General features: G+C 38.9%; 1 protein-coding gene across 13 annotated transcripts in view; it reads left to right on the top strand.

Annotated features, from left to right (window-relative positions):
- The window catches only part of FAM110B (family with sequence similarity 110 member B), a 154,424-nt gene that overhangs the window by 40,569 nt on the left and 94,186 nt on the right, over nucleotides 1-19,669 (top strand). For 2 of the 13 annotated variants that reach the window (XM_055349158.2, XM_055349161.2), the window contains exons 3-4: nucleotides 2,357-2,411; nucleotides 8,477-8,592. The exons of 5 other annotated variants lie outside the window; for them this stretch is intronic. The gene's annotated coding sequence lies outside the window, so the exon portion shown is untranslated. Of the gene's footprint in view, nucleotides 1-2,307; nucleotides 2,412-8,476; nucleotides 8,593-19,669 lie in introns of all 13 variants that reach the window. 6 more of the 13 variants (XM_055349155.2, XM_055349157.2, XM_055349159.2 and 3 more) reach the window with 3 other exon arrangements.

Below are 19,669 nucleotides of genomic sequence, written 5' to 3'. Positions count from 1 at the left end.
GCTTATGTACTGTGATCTTCTGCAGAATGGAGATAATACCTACTTCTGAGGGTTGCTATGAGCATTAAATGAGGTGGTGTATATAAATACATTGTGCTGGGCGCATAGTGCATACTCTGTAACTGAGAGCCCTCCGTGATAATGGTAAAGTAAAAATAGCACTATCAGCAAATGTGTTCAGAATGGGACAGACATTGTGACCCAGAGTGTGGGGGAATATCTAACAGTAGTAGGGAAGAATGGCCGCAAGTTCAGTCATCTCATCGTTAGTTTAAGTCATTGTCTAAACTTTGGTCACAAAGACTCATTCATAAAGGCTTTGGTTATGATTGACTACTAGAGTGAATAGTCAGGAGTTATGTGTCCAAAAATCCTTTTATTCTTATTAGGTGCTACTTTTTAAATATAAAAGGCAGTATATTCTTGGATTTTTATGAAATTTAAAAATCAACTTAAGAATAAAGATAGTAGTAATTATTTTGTTCTCTCATTAGACAATATTTTTTATCATCCTTAAATGGGAAGTATACTGGAGAATGCTCACTTATGGTATACGGTTGTTATGAAATGATTAAAGCAAGAAAATTGAAATCTAATAACGTTTGACCCTATCATCTCATACCTAAATTAAATGAGATGTGTTTAACAAACTTTGGCATTCATTTTCCTCTACTTTGAACTAAAAACACATTTGAATCCTTGGTATATTAGAGAATTCTCTTACCATTTGTTTCACACATTTGTTTTTCATACACTTGAAACTAATGACATTACTTGGCTTAAAAATGTGTTTTAAAGAAAAGAGTATGCATAATTCACTGTAAGTCACCTTAGAAAGTGAATGTGTCTGAGCCCTCCTGGCCATGGAGACCTGTCCTGTTATCTTAGCACCCAGGCCTGGCATTAAGCATGCTCAGTACAGATGGGAACTGAATTGAAAATGCAGCAAAGGAATTGAAGATGTGAAAACCCATTTGTTAGAATGCTGAGAATATGATGACTTTTCAAATTTACCTTTAGCAGTACAGTTAAACTATAAAGAAAGACATTGTAGTGGGAGTATCATGTGCATTTGAGTGCAGTGATAGTGATACTAGTGCTTTGCTCTATGCTAAGTTTAGGATGCCGATGGGCTGGAGTCGTCTGTCTCTTCTTTCCTTCTGCCCTCCTTCCCTGCTTGCCCCTTCCCCCTCCTTATCTTACCACCCCTGACTCCTCCTCCTTATGAGACTGATCTTGTGCAAGGTCCCATGCGTTCTTGTTCTCCCAGCATTCCCTATGCAGTAGCCCGGGCCTCTGTGGAGGAGGTCCTGATGTGAAGCAATAATGCTACTACACTTGCTGTTTCTGCAGTTGTGACTTGTATTCCTGTAGACCCTTATATCAGTTACACACCAAGGGAAGGAGCAGGCAGCCTCTCTTTCAGAAGCATGGTGCCACGTCTCTCATGCTGACTTAAGTCCACCTCTTAGAGTGGTTTTATCAGTGTCCTTTGCTACATCTTTTCTCAGCTAATTTGGGATGAAAACATTCTGTCTCTATTAACATCATTATATTCTGGCAGAGAACAGTATTATGCCTGAATTTCAACAAGTCTGTTTGCATTTCACAGGAGAGAGCCAGGCTCAGCCAGACATTTTATATTCTGTGTGAAATCAAGACTTATTATCTTACTTGATAATACCATTCCTCATGGTGGAAATCTAAAACTGAACTTGCTAAGTGTTCTTCTTTCCAACAGTAGACATCAGCAGTCTTAAAAATCACTGACTTTTTAAAGTAAATTTGCCTTATTTCATGGTTGCCCACAGGTTAGGATTTGTCATGAGATTAAGCTGGTAAGAATAATACAGCCACCTCTCAAAATTTGTAATCATGCCAAGTGAAAGTTTCCAAAAACCAAAGAGTAGTTAAGGTGCTGATCTGAATGGGATAGATTAGTGAGAACCCCCACTCTTCTTGCACATGTGTGCACATGCAAACACATGTGTGCACACATACACACTTCCCAGAGATGTGATTTGATTTTGGACTTGAGCTGTAATTGAGTTTGCTTCCTTATTTGCTTTAGGTATTGATCTGACTTGAGTACCATCGAAGAGCAAACCCCTTAAGCATGAGTGTATTTTAATATGTAGTAGTATACAGTTCTTCAACCTGTTCAAACCCTAAGAATTTGAATTTTTCTTCTCTAAGTACAAGAGTATACTGGTTTTGTGAAATTTGGTAATATAAACTTAGATTTTCCTGGAATGAGTTTCCCTTATTGTTATCCAATCATACTTATTATTTTTTACCTTGTTTCAGTGTTTGAGTAAAGGGGAAGAACATCGGATGGTGTGTTTTGGTTTTTCAGATTGTTTGAAAACATCGAAGTATTGATAGACCCTTCATGTATTAATGCCATTAAGGTACAAGTATGTTAAATTTTTTTTTACATAGTCTATAAGCTGATCAACCTACAAACCTACTGTCTATAGTAAATGCATTCTTATTGTTACATAGGATTATCTTTTTAAAAACAGTACTTTTAGTGATTTGAGGTTTTGTATATTAATATATAATTTTTACTTGCCTTCTCTCTAAAAGGAAGTTTTTTTGGTTTGTTTGTTTGTTTGTTTTTTTATTAGAATGTCCTCCAATTTGGAGCTTAGAATGGTGGCTTATGAAATCCCAACACTTTAGGAGGCCAAATTGGGAGGATTGCTTGAGGCCAGGAGTTTGAGACCAGCTTGGCAACATAGTGAGACTCAGTCTCCACAAAAAAAAAAAAAAATTAAAAATTATCCTAGTGTGTGGTGCATGCCTATAACCCTAGCTACTCAGTAAGCTTAGGCAGGAGGATTGCTTGAGCCCAGGAGTTGGAGGCTGCAGTGAACTGATAGTGCCACTGCACTCCAGCCTGAGTGACAGAGTAAGACTCTGTCTCTTTAAAAAAAAAAGTTTTCCAATTTAGGTTGCATACATCAGTCATGATGATGAAATTCTTTTTTCACAAAAAGTATTGTTCACAATCTGTTTAGCTTTTTTAGTGGCATCTCTTTTCAGTGAGTACTGTCTTTGGCAATGTTTTCTGACTTGTTTCCTAACTTAATTAGAATTGGAAAACAGCCGTTACTTTTCTCTCATTCTCTTTGTTGTCTGGGGCCGTCATACCTGACTATCTTGATTTTCGCTTTCTCCTTCCCCCACTGCAGTTAACGCTTCATCTCTGAGGCTACTTTTCTTTGTTTGGAGTCTGTCAGCTGAACAGATAGGCATCACCAATGTGTGACACAAGCAGGGACTGTCTGGGTTTGAAATGCAAGATGTATTGTACCAAATGAATTCTAGATTGTTTTGCTTAGTAGCTCACCCAATTTTTGTTTCTTTAATCTTCAAAAGATACGACTGGGAGGATACTTGCACCTATTGAGAAAGCATGTGGTCCTCTCCCTGAGTGATTGCTGATGACATAGAAATGCATGGTAGCCTCTTTTCACTTAAAAATTAAGTATCAGGTACTGCTTACTCTAAATTAGGTTACAGAGCTGCCATCACTCATCATCATCCGCCCTTGGACCATTAATGATGACTGTTCTGTTTACTCAGAGCTGTGTTGTATTTTGCATATGAAATCCTGGAGTGTTGAAGACAGAGATGTTGCATATTTAATTTTAACTCCTTGATTTTCAGAGGAGAAAATGGAGATCATTTCACAATTGCCTTGTAAATAGCTATAAGAATACAGCAAAGGTATTCTTAGTGTAGCTATTCTTCATGTAATTAAAATATCTAGGAAATTACCTTTAATCCCAGCACGTTGGGAGGCCAAGGCAAGTGGATCACTTGAGGTCAGGAGTTCGAGACTGGCCTGGCCAACATGGTGAAACCCCATCTCTACTAAAAACACAAAAGTTAGCCAGGTGTAGGGGCACAGGCCTGTAATCCCAGCTACTTTGGAGGCTGAAGCAGGAGAATCATTTGAACCTGGGAGGCAAAGGTTGCTGTGAGCCAAAATCGCGTCACTGTACTCCAGCCTGGGTGACAGAGTGAGTGAGACTCTGTCTCAAAAAAAAAAAATCTCTGAAAAGTAACAAGTGTATCAAATTATATTAAAAGTGATGAGCTCTCTCTACCCACCCTTCAGATCCACTTCATCCCGGACCCAGAGAAGAGCTTGGCATTCAGGAATTTCCTAAACAGCTGTGTGTTTGTGTTTGCTCATTCATTGGTTCCCTTAACAAATGTATTCTGGGCACCCGCTGTGCGTTGCCGGAAAGACGTGGCTCTTGATTGAGAAGCACATAGTTAAGCCACCAGAGTTGTTATCTGATCCCATATTTCTTTAAATTTAGCATTTGACTGAGCCTGCAAGATTTGTGTTTTTGACAGAATTCCCTGGAGGAGCTGAGGAAAGCATATCAGCCTGAGGGCATTTCTCTGGAGCCAGATCGCCGGGTGCCAGCCTGGGCTGGCACTCACAGGGCCCCTCCTTGCTGGCCCTGCTGAGCCCAGAGTCATTGTCATTCTCAGAATCTCCTCTATGTTTGGGTTATGCTGAAAATGCAGGGAGCTCTCTTAGATCAGCCTTAATTTGACTGGAAGAGGAAACTCATTTCTCTTCCAGTAATGTGCCTGTAATGTGTCCAGTCTCTGTTTGGCTCCTTGCTGGTTGGCTGAGGCAGGCGAGTCCACCCTGGAGCACCACAGGCCTGTTCCAGGGGCCAAGAAGGCCTTTGTCTCCAGCTTCACTTTCTTATTCTTTGCTTTTCAACTTCTCACCAGCCATGTAGAAAAAGTCTTATACATGTGAGATCCCATTGAGTTTATATGGTGTTGAAATTTCACTCACTAGTACTCTTCTCACAATTTTAAAAATAGTCATTTAAGAAGTTTTGTCTGTTGAGTAGGCTGTGTTAGGAGCCGCTCCTATCTATGGGACAGTGGGAAGTACAGCAGGAATTTCAGAGCCAAATTTCTGATCTGCCCCCTGATAGTGGTGGTTTGAGTCACATAGAGTAAGGTTAGTCTCCCCCTCTGGAGGTCACTTCTTATATATATTTAAACATACACACACACATACACACACATTAGAGACAGGGACTCCGTCCCTTGCTCAGGCTGGAGTGCAGTGATGTGATCATAGCTCACAGTAGTAACCTTGAACTCCTGGGTGCGAGCAGTCCCACCTCAGCTTCCCAAGTAGCTGGGACTACAGGCATATGCCACCGTGCCTGTGGAGACAGTGTGGTCTCTAATTTTTAAATTTTGAATATTTAAAATTTTTTTAATTAAATTTTTAAATCTTTTACATTTTTAATTTTTTAAAAAATTTAAATTTTTTGTTTGTAGAGACAGCCTCTCACTGTGTTGCCCAGGCTGGCCTTGGACTCCTGACCTCAGGCGATCCTCCCTTCTCTGCCTCCCAAAGCACTGGAATTGGTCAGCGCTTCTTCGACATACTGTACCCACCTCAGCAATTTTTGAGTGAACGCTTTTTTTTTTCTCCTGCAAAATATTTAACATTCCCTACTTGTTATTTGGGCACAAATAATTCTGTCCCCAAAGTGGATTCATCTGCATTCTGTGATAGTTTATTTATTGAACATATAGCACACAGAAGCAGTTTGCTTTCCTCTAGCGTTACCAATACCTGAAATATGCTTACGAAGAGAAACTGGTGTCTGTATCCCAGTGAGCATGTGCCATATGCGCACGGCGGCTGCTCTCCCAGGCGTTGGCTTGTAGCTCCTGCACAGTCATCTTGTCAGCATCACAGGCCCACATAGAGACCAGGCACTCCAGGGCCGCTCTGCCTAGATTAGAGCTGGAGGAAGAGAAAATACTAACCCAGGCAGCAGTGGCCATTAGCCCACCCAGAACCGAATGCCTACACCCAAAACGGATGCATTCACATCTTAGGAAATAGTGCCTGTTTCCATATAATTTTAAAAACACTGCCTCACCTTTTTTGCTAACAATTATATTAGGAACTTTAAAATTGTATTTTGATTTGAAAATCTAGAGACTTACATTAAGGTAAGTGGAAAGTAAATTATAGCTATGCAGGATCAGCTTTTTAAAAAAAAATTCAGTTTTTAATGAGACTGAAAATGTCCACTTATGATATTTCTTCTTTCTCTACTATCCTTAAGTTGGCATACCATGGTTTATAGCTAAAATAAATGGTAGTGACAAATGTGATAAATGTACACTTTTTTAAAAGCAGAGGTTAGAAATGGGAAAATCTTTTTTTTTTTTTTTTTTTTGAGACAGAGTTTCACTCTTGTTGCCCAGTCTGGAGTGCAGTGGCGTGATCTTGGCTCACTGCAACCTCCGCCTCCAGGTTCAAGTGATTCTCCTGCCTCAGCCTGCTGAGTAGCTAGGATTACAGGTTCCCACCATCACACGTGGCTAATTTTTATATTTTCAGCAGAGATGGATTTTCCCCGTGTTGGCCAGGCTGGTCTCGAACTCCTGACCTCAGATGATCCCCCACCTCAGCCTCCCAAAGTGCTGGGATTACAGGCATGAGCCACCGCGCACAGCCGAAAATGGGAAAATCTCAATCGTCTGTGCACACCTTACTAACATATCCGGATGAAGGGAGTGAACATTAGTCGCAGTGTTCGTTCCAGCGAGAAATGGGACCACTGTTTTAATCTAAAAGGTGATGATAGTTCCCACTCTTCTCCTATGTTACCCTTCTGTCCACATCTGAAACATCCAGTCATGACTATGTACCATCAGTGGTCCTCATTAATTAATTGATGGTGATATTTTAGCCAACATATCAGCAAATGTTCTTTGCTGATTCTGTCTCCCCCATCCCCAACAGTCTGATTTGTTGTTATTCTGTAGCTGCTGCCCATGTGGAGTGAGCCACAGTCAATGGAAATCATAACACATGGGGAGTCTTGTTGCCAGGTAGGGAAGGTAAGCACACTACCCTGCATGGTAAAATTCACTCACTACAGTGGTAATCAGCTGTCACCAATTTGTGACATTGATGCCTTGCATTGCACTGATTGGTGGAGGAAGAATGGGGGTCATCAGCACTTACTGGTGTTAACCATCTGCTAAGTAAGGCCTTACTTAAAGCTAGTGCAGGTATTCCTATTCTCTGAATTTCAGCTGTAGGACTCACTAATCACTTAACTGGCAGATGGTTGACAGACAGCTGACTTCTGCTGTCAGTCAGGAAGCAGTGCTAGGAATTGACATTATTTCCTTGAACTCTGATTTTTCTTAGATGAAATAAGCAGGGGTCTCGCTTCAGTTCTTAGTGGGATAGAGCCTTAGGTACAGTGTGTAAACTCTCCAAACCTGTTTCCTCCTGTTTACCATATAAAGGCTGAATAAAATAGATTTTGATTTCTCTGTTTTCATAAGACATAGAATTTTTTATGTGACTATTATAATCAGGCAAAAATTTAGAACAAGTACTGTTATTGGACTGAAAGCTCCTATTCCATCTTTTTAGATTCCACACATGTGATCTAGTGTATGGTACTAATTGCATTTATGATGAAGAAATTCTAAAATCACAGATGTTGATTAATTTAAAAATAGAACATACGTATTTTTATTAAGCTGTTGAGTTACAGGGTTTGGGCACCACTTCCTGATTTTCTGGCACAATCCAGTGGTAATGAGAATTGTGAGTGCAATGTCAGCATCATGCAGAGATGAAATTAGGGGACCCATTTGTCTTTTGGCTGCTTTTTGCAGAGATTCTTTTACACAACCTATCTATTCCTAGTTTAGTCAGACCTCTAATTTACCTGGATTTTTCTGTGATACAAACTTCAGTTTTCCCCAGTGGGATCTCCCCGTCTTATTTCTTCCAGGAGAACTAGTTAGGTGATTGGTTGCAAGAGGTACTGTGGGACATTTTGGTACAGTTAGATAATGTGTGCACCATCATGTGCCAGCATTTTATGAGTAGGACTGCGCTTTTCTAGAATTGCTAGATGTAGGTGTGAGAGAAGCTTGAATGTTGCATATATTTAATTCTCTTTAAAAATATGTTTCTTGTGTATGTTGTGTTTTCTACTATCTAAAACTGTAATCCACATCAAAACTGCTTATCAAATCTCCTGGATGCTTGCGTAAGAATTGAAATAGATAAAAAAGCATCTGCAAATTAACATGCCAGGACTTTTTCTGGTTTCTAGCTGTCCCACTTCACACTGTGGGAATAGTCCTGGCTCCCTCCAGCCTGGGAAACTTTGCGTGGTGCTTTCATCTTTGTAACACTTCCTTCTCTCTCACAGCACTAGGAGCAGGGCCTGTTTGCACTGCAGTGAATGAGATAATTTTCCAAGGTGGGAGTGCGATGCACCAGGGATTAGCTGATATTTAAAGAATATGAATGAAAGCAGCAAACACCTCACCAGGGCAGGCCGCACGAGCCTTTGGGCAGTTATTCCCTTGTAGGATTTGAAGTTTTATTGGCAGCTGATTAGGTAAACTGGAGTCGTTTGTCCCCTAGGTGCGTCCCTACCCAAGAGGAGAGGTGGCCAGTAAATGTCAGCTGAGGCAACAAAGGCTGCGATGCACCAGCCCGGTGCCCTGTGAGGACAGCCACATCAGTAGTGGTAACACTCAGTGAGTGCGAGTTTGCTTTTCAGACCTAATGATTACTTCAAGTCAGGGATTTTAACTTTGTCAGAAACTTGAGTTGTAAAACAGATTGGTCTGCTGAAAACTTCCCTGTCAATCAAGAGCCTTCATTTTCTTTTTATTTATTTATTTATTTTTTTATTTATTTTTATAACTTTTTTATTTTTTATATTTTTTTTGTTATTATACTTTAAGTTCTAGGGTACATGTGCACAACGTGCAAGTTTGTTACATATGTAAACGTGCCATATTGGTGTGCTGCACCCATTAAGTCGTCATTTACATTAGGTATATCTCCTAATGAAGAGCCTTCATTTTCAATGTGGAATACATCACTAATTCTTAAACCCCTGACCTCTTTCTGCTTTGATTTTTTTACCTAATAGAACCAATATGAAATCCAAACACTTACATAGTTTGCTATTGCCAGGCACTGGTTTAGCTATTTTACATGTATTACCTCATTTAATCCTCCTAACAGCTCTGAGGTAGGTTCTGTTATTATGCCATTTTATAGATGAGGAGACTGAGGCATAGAGAGATGAAATACTTTGATCAGGGTCCCACAAGCTAATAACTAGTGAAGCAGGTACTTGCATCCAATGAGACTGATTCTAGAATTCCCTTCTCTTGACTGCTATACTGTACCGTCTTCAAAAAATGTAACGCACATCTCCCTTATTTCTTTGCATTTGGTTTGACTGTGTGAATACACATTTCCCCTTTTATGGGAGATGTTTGAACCAATGAATATGAGTACTATTTTTCTGGGCTTAGATATGTTTTGGGGGGCTTGAATAAAGCACCTCATCTGTGCTACTTGTGAATTACTTTCTAGAGCAGCATGAGTTCACACCTGGATAACATGTGTTCTCAGAGGCACTGCATATACTCATACAAGTGAATAATGTGCAATCCTAGGGGTGCCACTTACATAGACTACCATGGTCATGATGACCCCTGAGATTGTTCAGTGTGCAGCCTATGCAACTGTCTGTGCAGCCCTTCAAAAGCTGCCTGACAGCCTTATTTAGATAACTTTCAGGAACATACAGAAAATGAATATATCTCTGGTAATAGTTCATGCTTTATAGGCTTACCTCAGTGCATCGAAGCTACCTTTCAGTTAAAAATGTATGAATGAAAAAATAAAAATATGTTATGTAGAAAATGTCTGTATATTAAAATATCCATATAAAAGCAGCAGCTACCAGGTAAATAAAGAAGCTGTTAGGGTGGCAGCTGAACAATCAAACTAAGTACCTGCACTCATTTCTAATTTAGATGGACCTTAGCAGCCAGACTATGGATGTCACACTTAACAAAATCATCAGCTTTGTAACTTTGCAAATTAGACACTGACACAATAGAATCAGAAAATAAAAACCAAATGGAAATATTTCAGCTGTCATTTAGCTTGAAACAAGCAAAACTCATTCACACATCAGACTTCAGGGCATCATGGATGCTCTTTAATGAAGAGCATTGTGGTTAAAAATCAGGCAACACTTGGAAATTTTTATGAGACAGGGGCAGAATACTTTATGGATGAAGTGAAACAGAGCCCTCAAACTGTTTTTATCAATTAAAGATATTCAATATTACATGAGTTATGTAGCATTTATACTACTTAGTTTTAGGAAATAATGAGTTAACTGGCTAAAATAAAAAGCTCTCTTTTTAAGGAGCTTTAATTAGGTAAAAGTCAATGCTTAATAGTCTGTTAAAGCATTATTTTAAAAATTAGTGGAGTGGAATTCATTGTAAGCTGACAATCTTAAGTTGGTGTGGTGTAGGTCTCTGCAATTACGATGGTTATTGCCACCTTTATTAAGGGAGGAGGGCTAGCACGGGGCTTCATGTGGAGTTCAGAGCACACTTGAATTCCATTCCCTTAACTGTTCACAGCAGTGCTGCGTGCATCAGCAGTCATCAGGGCTGTAGCAGGGTGTCAGCAAAGTGACATATAACCACACTCTCTCTCGCTACTGTGTCGCTCTTCATTTAGAAAGTTCAGTGTTAATAGTAGGATGAGGATTTAAGCATCTTGAGGGCAGGATGTTTTATCTGTTTCTTGACTACTCTATCCCCAGGGCCTGGCACCCAGTGAAATGAATGAACTGTTTCCTGATCTGACTGCATGCACGCTCTGTGTACTCATGAGGCATAGGTCTGTTTCTGTGAACAGCTTTACTATATGTGATGTCTTCTAATGACTTGGACTTCTTTTAATATTGTACTTATTTTTATTTTATATTGTGACCTTGAGGCCAGTTAGCCACCCAGGTTTCATCTGACAGACATGTTTCGTAGTTGATTAGAGCAATTAAAGTTTTATCTATTGGATAAAATTCAAAAGTCATCGGCCATCTGTGAAAACCACTGCACTTGCACTATGGACCACAGACCAAGGAGGATTTTCATCTTATGAAAAACAAAGAAATTGTATTAAGATCCTAATACCAGAAGGTGGACATTCCTTTACAGAGAATGTCTTAGTTTGCTCAGGTTGCTATAACAAAATATCTCAGGCTGAGTAATATATAAACAACAGAAATTGATTGCTCACAGTTTTGGAGTCTAAGATCAAGGCCCCAGCAGAGTTGGTGTCCAGTGAGGGCTCCTTCCCCATAGATGGTGCCTTCTATGTGGGTTCACAAGGCAGAAGGGACAAGGCAGCTCTCTGGGGCTCTTTTCTAAGAGCCTGATCAAAAGCACTGATCCCATTCATGAGGTTGCAGCCTTTGTGTCCTAATCATCTCCCAAAGGCCCCATGTTCTAATACCATCACCATGCTGATTAGGTGAATTTTTTTTCTGCTGTGATCTTATTGTTAACATAAGAATCATTTCAGTAACATAAAATATGATATTCATTAAGCATGGTGGCCAAGTTAGCATTATATTAGCTCTAATTAGCTATAATTGAATTTTTATATTTTATGCAATTAAATTGTCAAAACCAACCATTACTATATATATTAATAACACAACTGTGAACTTTAAAAGTGTTAGTAATTCAGTCTTCTAGGACTCCTGGATTCTCAGAAATCGTTTGCACGTAGTTTTTGTCATTCTGAAGAGTGCCCATTTCACAGATGAAAAAACTAAGGCACAGAGCGGTTGTGTGGGGCCCAGGAGTTAACTAACAAATGTAACTGAAGACTCATGATTCCAGGTATTGTGTTCTTTCTAGTCTACAGTACTGTGTATACCAAGAATCCTCATTAAGTACAACATAGTCATCCATTGGCAAACCTGAGATAACCAGAAAACCTTAGTTAGATGTACATAGGTATGTAATTTCTTCCTTGCTGGGGCAACCTTTGAAACTCCCTTAGAGCAGGAATCTAAGAAGAAAATCAATGTATCCCTCTTACTATGGCAAAATCGCATTTCTTAATTTTCAACTCCTGTCATCTGCTCCTGCTCTCACTTATTTTGCAAGAAGAGTCATTGATGCCAAGTCAGGCCACCATAATGGCCAGTTTTAATTACTGCATCTCCAGTCTTACACTAGACCTTGCAGAGGGGTCACACTTTACTGTAATGACTATAGTGCAGTTGAATGTGCCACGTTTGGTGGTTTTACACATGTTGGAGAGAATTTGTACTATAGGACATAGGGTCTTAAGGTAAAAGTGTTGGGCTGAGAATCCTGTGAAATATATATGGCAGATTTCTAGAGCTGATGTCGACAGCCGTAATGTTAACACATTTTCAAAGCAAAGAAAGTTGGATAGAAGAGTTATGAAGAGAAAATATTGGTGATGATAGGGGACATTTCCAAACGATATTGAAAATAATATTCCAGGAGAGAATTTGATTAGGTAGAAAATGCAAACTCAGTACACTGCTTTCCTATGAAAACAGTGAAGACTCTTTAATAAGAATGAGATATTCTGCTTTTTTGGAAGCGGTGACTGAGCATTCTGCAGGATTTCAAATAGTTAAATAATTGTTACGCCTTGGCCCAGGAGTCTCAGCCTATCTGCAGAGAAGAGGTAAATATTAAGTACCTGAAGCCTTTGCTCTGAGGTCTGTGTTGGGGGAGGATGTTTGTAGTAAGGTTTGGGTCTTGGGGATGCATTCATAAACTATAGAGATATGTGGTCTATGCCTGGAAGCTGCCATTTTTGTTTCCTTTAGAAGTTCCAGAGTAGAAGGCACCATCATAGTCTCCAACCATCACCTCAGTGGCATCCCTGAACTACATCTGGGGTGTAGTTCCAGCAACTGACCAGAGGCACTCTGTACCTCATCAAATTGTAATTAATCTTCCTTTTTCCTCTCTCTCTCTCTCTCTCTCTCTGACTTATATAAATCAAGTCATGGTCCTTAGTAAATATCTGAAGAGGTACCTATTAAATAGGAATAGTAATACAGACATTCTATCTGTACCGTTTATACTTGTTTTGGTAAATGATCTCTTGTAAAACTTGAGAGCTTTTTCTGGGCTATTCAGTGTGCATAATGAATATTGATATCTTAGGGCTTTAAAAAATAGCTTCTTTATGTAGGAGTTAGTGTGCTTGGAGACCAGTTTGAGAATTTTGAAAAAAAATTTTTTTTAATGTCAAAGTAGGATTTAATTTAAACTTTAGCGTCTTCATCTTAACCCTCTTTCAACTTCTCCAGAAGAGTTATTAGCATAAAAGCTTAATGATTTACATCTGAAGCTTATGTATGTACTGAGGAAATTCAGTGTTGATTCTAAATACTTCTTAGTCATCCTTAAACCCAGCTTGAAGCTCTAGGGTGCTTAAGCGTAGTTCATTATTACAGAAGTAACTCATCAGTGAATTGTTTGGCAAACAGCAGTCTGTAGTGGTTTTTCTCTAACTTAGCCTCTTTCAGAAGTGTCTGCATTTTCCAGGAAAATTGTTCATATTTTGAGGATAAAAATAGCATTGAAAGGACTCTTAGTGCAAATTTGCTGGGCTATTTTGGTGGTCCTGAATTTTTTTTTATTTTAAAAAGGAATATTAACATTGATCTCACCATTATACTTCTTGGAATTCCTTACCTGCTGATACCTGACACCCTTGCCTCTGTGGGGGAATTTCCCACTATTGGGGTTTCCTCAGGCCCCAACCCTCCTGTCTCTTCTGCCTCCCCTCCTCCAAGGCACTGGTGTCTTCCTAGCTTGATCATCTGCCCGTTCCTTCCCCCTGCCCTCCTTTCCTTTTTAGTTGTGGTGAAAAACATGATACAAAATTTACCATCTTAATCATTTCTAAGTAGATAGTTCTCCAGGGTGTTTTGTTATTGTTTTATATTATGAATTTTTAATTTTAAAATGTTCACTTGTTTATTAGCTGCATCTCTACAGCTAAGATCTAACCTACTTCAGGGCTTGGGCCCATGTTGTCCTTCTCACTACATTCAATCAGTGCATTCATTATGTGCCTGTTATTTCCAAGCATTCTGTTTTGCATTCCTGACTTTGTTGAGCACACAGCAGATGTTAAACATCTGATCACTGAGTTTCAGAAATTTTTTTTAGGAATGATTTTCAGTGGTAGAATTTGAAAACAGCTTGTGTGAGTAGTCATAGCTCATCCTTTTAAAAATAAATGCCAAATAAGAAATGGATTATCGTGGGGAAGTCTCTCACTGAAGAAAAATCATTATAGAGTAATACCGATTGAGATTTTCATTTCCTTTCAGCAGGACTGGTAGGATAGATATTGTGTGTGTGTTTTTTCTTAAACTATAATGGTGATTATTTTCTTTTTTAATTACTCTGCCATCTCAAGAATACATGTATTGTCATTTTAGATTGCTGGGTCAGGAATGAAAGTTTGAGTGTGTTTGATTTCAGTCCTGAACTCTCATATATTATGTTTCTGGGGAGTAAGCTTGGTTTTGATATAACTTTCTATTTGGGGGATTTTAGAAGTTAGTGCATAAAATAGTGCTCCCTTTGCATGGATGGATGAAATTTTGTGGTGTTCAAACTGTTGTATTAGAGATGTGAATGCGTAATCATAACAGATTAAAAACTGTCAACTATCTTTCATATTTAAGCAAGTTACAATGGATACAAATATTTCTTGAAAAGCTAGTCTTTTTTTTTTTTTTTTAATGTAGTTGCTTACACTCCTTAGGTGCACAGCAAATGCCAGAACTGCCCTAATTAGGTCAGATGTTTCTCATTAGCTTGTAACAGTCTTGGATGTATGGATGGATGGATGCACAGCAGATGGATTGATGGAGGACAGACACTTTAATTGACCCCTCGCCACTGTCACACTACACATATATAACTCCCTGGCTACACTGATTCTTAAAGACCACACATACCACTAATATTGTACTGATTGAAATTGCTCGTTTCAATTCCTAACAGACTGTCTGTGTCTTTCTTAATAGCCTGTGAATATCTGCAGAACAAGGGTTGAATCAGATGCAGAATATTTGTATATTTTATTTCAGAATATTTATATTTTAGTAAGTTAATGCTCACTCTTAAGTAAAGCAATGGGAAAAACATCCTCTAATATTTACTTTTTCTTGTAATAATCTACTGATGGCATATTTTTATTAGCATTCCTTGGAATTATTCAGTAAGCATTTACAAAGGATCCTGTATACAGTAGATAATTAGTATTTTGATGAATAAAAGAGGAACACTTTTCCTAATATACCTCATAGAAATGTAAATAAATTATATTGTTGATATTCCTGTCATTGATGTTGACATTAATAAAATATCATGGAAGGGCTGGTTTCAATTTTACCATTTCTGAGAAAAATGGCATATGCATGGTGGTCTTTAAAATAGTCATTGTCATTAAGGATTTGTATATTCTGCTTGTTCCCAGATGTCATGGTCTTGTGAGGAGGATAGAATATTCTTCAGCAACCTCTTATACTTTTCTTTTTTTTTTTTAACGTGTTCACACCTGTGAGTTTAGGTGATAGTGCTGTGAGATACTTTTAGGATGTTACTTTTTGCATGAACAAACAGAGGCTAGGCTTAGAGGAAAGCATACCAGTTTTTTATTGCTGCATAACACATTTCCACAGACAGTACCCATTTCTTAGCTTGGTGGTTCCAAGTCTGCCATGGCTCAGCAGGGTTCTCTGTCAGGGTCTCCAACGCAAGGAGTTGGCTACACGGCCCTCTCAAGTAAGGCCGTGGGGAAGAACCTGCTCCTGAGCTCATTCAGGTTGTCGGCAGGGCTGAGGTCCGTGTTTCCTGGCTGCAGGCCAAGGACTGAAGTTTTTAGAAGCTTCTAGAAGCCACTTGCATTTGTTTGCAGTGGGCCTTCTCAGGAACATTGCAGCCAACAGCAGGATCCCTCATCAGATTCCTGTCAGACTTCAAATCTCTTTGGATTCTTTCTGTGACCAGCCAAAGGAAACCCTTTTAAAGGGCTCATGAGATTAGGCTAGGCCCACCCAGATACTCTCTCTATCTTGAGGTCACTGTGCCACATACCTGCCAATCACGGGAGTCAAATCCATGGTATTTACTAGCCCAGGGATTACGCACAGGGCATACACCAGGGGGTGGGAAATCCTGGCCCCTCTTTGAATTCCGCCTCCATGGAAAGGTCAGTTAAAATGCTTGGGAAATGCTGCCAAATTTACCCCAGCGTTTATACTGCTTCTACTTTGAGATGCTGAAGACCGTGGTCTAAGAACTCTCTTCTTGTTTAACCTTACTGTGTTTCTATGGGAAAGGGAAACAGCTCTGTCCTTGGCATGCAGAGATGTTCTTAATTTACAGTCAGTAGGGCTGAGGGTTTGATGCTTGTGATTTCCATTCATTGACCTGCATTGTTTCAGCCAATCACTCCTGGGCCAGTGGTGCCCAGATGAGGACTGGAGTCAGGTGTGCAGGTTTGCAATGAACATAGAAACCAAACTGACTCTTGTTAAGGGCTTAACCTAGGTTAAGAACTTGACAAGTTAGGACACAGGGAGCTGCCCTGAGTTCGAGACCAGAGGAGCAACTTACCAAAATCACTGTTTTGAGCAGATTAACCTTGAAGCTGTGTGAATGGTAAGAGGGGAGAAGCCAGAAGCAAAAGCCAGCCAGGAATTCAGAAATGTATGCTCATTTATCAGTGGTAAGGGAGATTTAGAAATGTATTGTATTCCTTGAATTGCTACTATTGGTGGTGGTAGTGCTGGGAAAATGAAAAAGACTGGGGAAGTATAAGCAAGCTATAAGACAAAATCAGGCTGCTTGTTAGGACTTGTGAACACCTGGGTAGCCTATGTTTACTTTTCGGAGAGGCCATGTGCTTGTGACTTTCAGGGTGCATTGTTCAGGTAAATTGTCAATTTGTGTATGGGACTTGCAAATATATAACATATTTGGCATTTCAAATGGTAAAAAGTACTATGGAGGAAGATAAAGCAGGGATGGGGATAGATGTATATTAGTATTAAGTGCATATCAATTTGGGGCTTTTAAAAATCACCTAAAATAAGTTGTTAACCAGAGGCACATGGGTTGGAATGGATATAAATGTGTATTTTACATGGAATTGTATTTCATATTTATGGCATTTGGCCTTTTACTCTCCCCTACCTCTTTCAAAAAGCAGCATTCATTTAAATGAGGTGGATAATGGATCTATAACATTTATTACTCTGGTAATAGGATGTTCATTCCTTCTGAATACCTTACTTCTGTCTGTTTGAATCATTAACCTAATCACATACTCTAATTTTCTTAAAGTCAGTATTCAAAGAGAGTTTGGCTTTTACTTCCTTTTCCTTCCACTGTTTGACTGAAGAATTTTTAAAATAAAAAAACAAAACATGGGAATCGTCTGTGAGGCTGGGCACTGGACAGGGAACACATCTGTTTCATGTAAGTATAAAATGCTGGCTTTACAAATACTCAATGTGGAGTTCTCACCACATAGTTGGCTGAAATTTTCCATGTTTGCAGTGGAACTTGAAATGAAAATAGAACTATATAGCTTTGTTACCATGGGAAGGGATAACATTTAATTTCATCCTTTGTGACTCAACAAAGTTCTGATGCAATGCAATGACAGTAGAAACAGATCATAGAAAGCAGTATAGAGATGTTGAGATCCTGATGTTTTAAAAGTAAACCTACATAGTAAATAGTAGACTAATTCAATAATTATTTATTGATAACTTATTTATCAATAAATATTCAATAATTATTTATTGATAACTTATTTATCAATAAATATTCAATAATTATTTATTGATAACTTATTTATCAATAAATATTCAATAATTATTTATTGATAACTTATTTATCAATAAATATTCAATAAATATTTATTGAACCGGGCACTGTTCCGCAGACTGGGGATATAGCAGGAAACAAAAACTTCTGTCCTTGTGAGGCTTATATTTGAGTGAAATGAAGCAGAGAATAAATAAATATATAACATATTTGCATTCAAATGGTAAAAAGTACAATGGAGGAACACAAAGCAGGGATGGAGATAGATGTATATCTATATTGCAGGGGTGGGATAGGGTAGCGATTTTAGAGAGCGTGGTAGGCAGAGTTCTAAGATGGCCCTTGCAATGGGTGGTTATAAGCCTGATAGAGTGTGGTGAGAGTGATGGACTCTTACTGCTCCGATTAGGTTGCAGTATATAAAACTCTATCAGCTGACTGCAGTAGAGAGTCTCTTGCTGGCCTTGCAGAAGTGAGGTGCTGTGTTTGAGAGTCTACAAGAGACCAGTAAGACAGCTACAGACATAGATTGCAAGGGATGGTGGCTTGGGCCAGGGGTTGGCTGTCAGGTGGTGAGGAATGGTCAGGTTCTGGAAAGACTGATAACTGAAAGTGTAAGATTTAATGACAACTTGGCTGTGTGGTGTGATAGAAAGAGGAACAGAAATGCTGACTCCTGAGTTTCTGGCCAACACAGCAGGAAGAAAGATGCTGCCATTAACTGACAGAAGAAAGAAGAATGTGGTGGGGACACGTTTAGGAGAGATCAGGAACTCAGTTTGAGATGCTAATGACATGCAATGGAGACATGGAGTTGGCCATTGGATACACCAATCTGGTGTTTTGGAAAGATGGCCTAGAGATGTGAATGAGGAGGTCATTAGCATATTTATGGTATCTAAAGTCATGAGGTCCCTAAGGCAGTCAGTATAGATAGGCAAGAAAAATATTTTAGACCAGAGTTTTGGTGCTCCAGTAAAATATTTTCAATTATTTTATCTCAATGATTTTTATGTTTCATTATGAACTTTTATTCAATATTTGGCTTAACTTAAAATGTTTTTCTATTCCCTTCTAGAACTTCAGCTCACTTAAAAAATTTTTCTGTTTTGTTTGGTATACTGTATTATATATTTAATGGAGAAGAAAAATCTTAGACAAATTAAATTTAACTTAGGTTACTTGAGAAATGAATGATTCTTAAATTGGGAAGCCCCTGAACCAGCACAGATTCAGAACTCCAGTGCTGCCACATGGTGGAAGATTTATGGACAGAAAAAAGAAAGTGGTGTACAGAAAACTGAAGTGAGATGCATAAACAACCAGATGAGTTACAGCTCAGTGTTTGCCTTATTTGAACTTGGTTTGTACAGGTGGCTGCCTTTGATTGGCCAAAACTCAGTGATTGACACAAGAGTAGATGACAGTCTATTTACACATCCAATTAGGTTACAGTTTACTATGAACTGAAAAACCTTTAGGCCAAACTTAAAATGCATAAGGAGGCAGCTATAGGCTAAATTTAATTTAATAATTAGATCCTGAGGGGAGTGGAGGCAGGAAGGTGGATATGAAACCACAAGATACCACATCTCCTGAGGAGAAGATTCTAGCACCAACTAGAAACAGTCTACACCCATGGTAGCCTCCTTCCAGAGGGCAAACAGACCTATAAATCAAACATCTCCTTCCAATCCCAGATGAACAAAATCAAGCAGAATATTTCTATACTTCTCCCTAATCCTCAACTTCATTACCAAAGAATCAGTGTGGTTTTTCAAAATGGAATTTATGGAAGACCCATGGCTAGCTGGGTGTCATTTGCTATATTTCTTCAGTTATAACCGTTTAAACAAATAGATACACAGAAATAGGA

Source organism: Gorilla gorilla, chromosome 7 (genome assembly GCF_029281585.2).
Source record: "Gorilla gorilla gorilla isolate KB3781 chromosome 7, NHGRI_mGorGor1-v2.1_pri, whole genome shotgun sequence".
In the NCBI taxonomy this organism is placed as follows: domain Eukaryota; kingdom Metazoa; phylum Chordata; class Mammalia; order Primates; family Hominidae; genus Gorilla; species Gorilla gorilla.
This window is presented reverse-complemented; position numbering and strand designations above follow the sequence as displayed.